The following is a 511-nucleotide window of genomic DNA, read 5'->3' as shown; positions in this document are numbered from 1 at the left end:
CAGGGAAAGGGGTAGGGCTAGGGGCAGGCCCCGCCCCTCCTCTTAAAGAGCACCCAAACAGCCTGAGATACAAGAGATCTCCGGAGAACAGACGAAACTTAGCCCAGAGTCCACTTAACGACGTAAGAGGCGAGGCAATTAGTGTCTCACCTTGTCAGGCAATTTGACTTTCTTAACTTTTGCGTTCTCTTCTTTACTGCTCAATTATCGTCGTTTTCTAAGTCTGTCTTGTCGCTTTTTTCTCTCTTTTTCTCTTTTTTTTATCATTTTTACTTTTTTTTTTTAAATTTTCTTTATCTCCTAATTTTCATTTCTTGTCTATTTCATTTTTCCTTTCTTTTTGCTATTTTTTTTTCTTATTTTCTTTTTTAATAATGTATCCTCTTTCTTCTCTTTCTCCTTTCTCTCCTACTTCGCTTTTCACTTTTCTTATCATTATTATCTTTACCAATCCTATTTTCATTATTTTGTAATTAAAAAAAAATATTTCCCCTTCTTTCTCCATTCACAT

General features: G+C 34.8%; 1 protein-coding gene across 1 annotated transcript in view; it reads right to left on the bottom strand.

Moving 5' to 3' along the window:
* The window catches only part of LOC119588964 (cGMP-specific 3',5'-cyclic phosphodiesterase-like), a 71727-nt gene that overhangs the window by 20709 nt on the left and 50507 nt on the right, over positions 1 to 511 (bottom strand).

The sequence above is a fragment of the Penaeus monodon genome, chromosome 24 (assembly GCF_015228065.2).
Source record: "Penaeus monodon isolate SGIC_2016 chromosome 24, NSTDA_Pmon_1, whole genome shotgun sequence".
In the NCBI taxonomy this organism is placed as follows: domain Eukaryota; kingdom Metazoa; phylum Arthropoda; class Malacostraca; order Decapoda; family Penaeidae; genus Penaeus; species Penaeus monodon.
The sequence above is the reverse complement of the archived record's forward strand: the minus strand, read 5'-3'. Positions and strand labels throughout refer to the sequence as shown.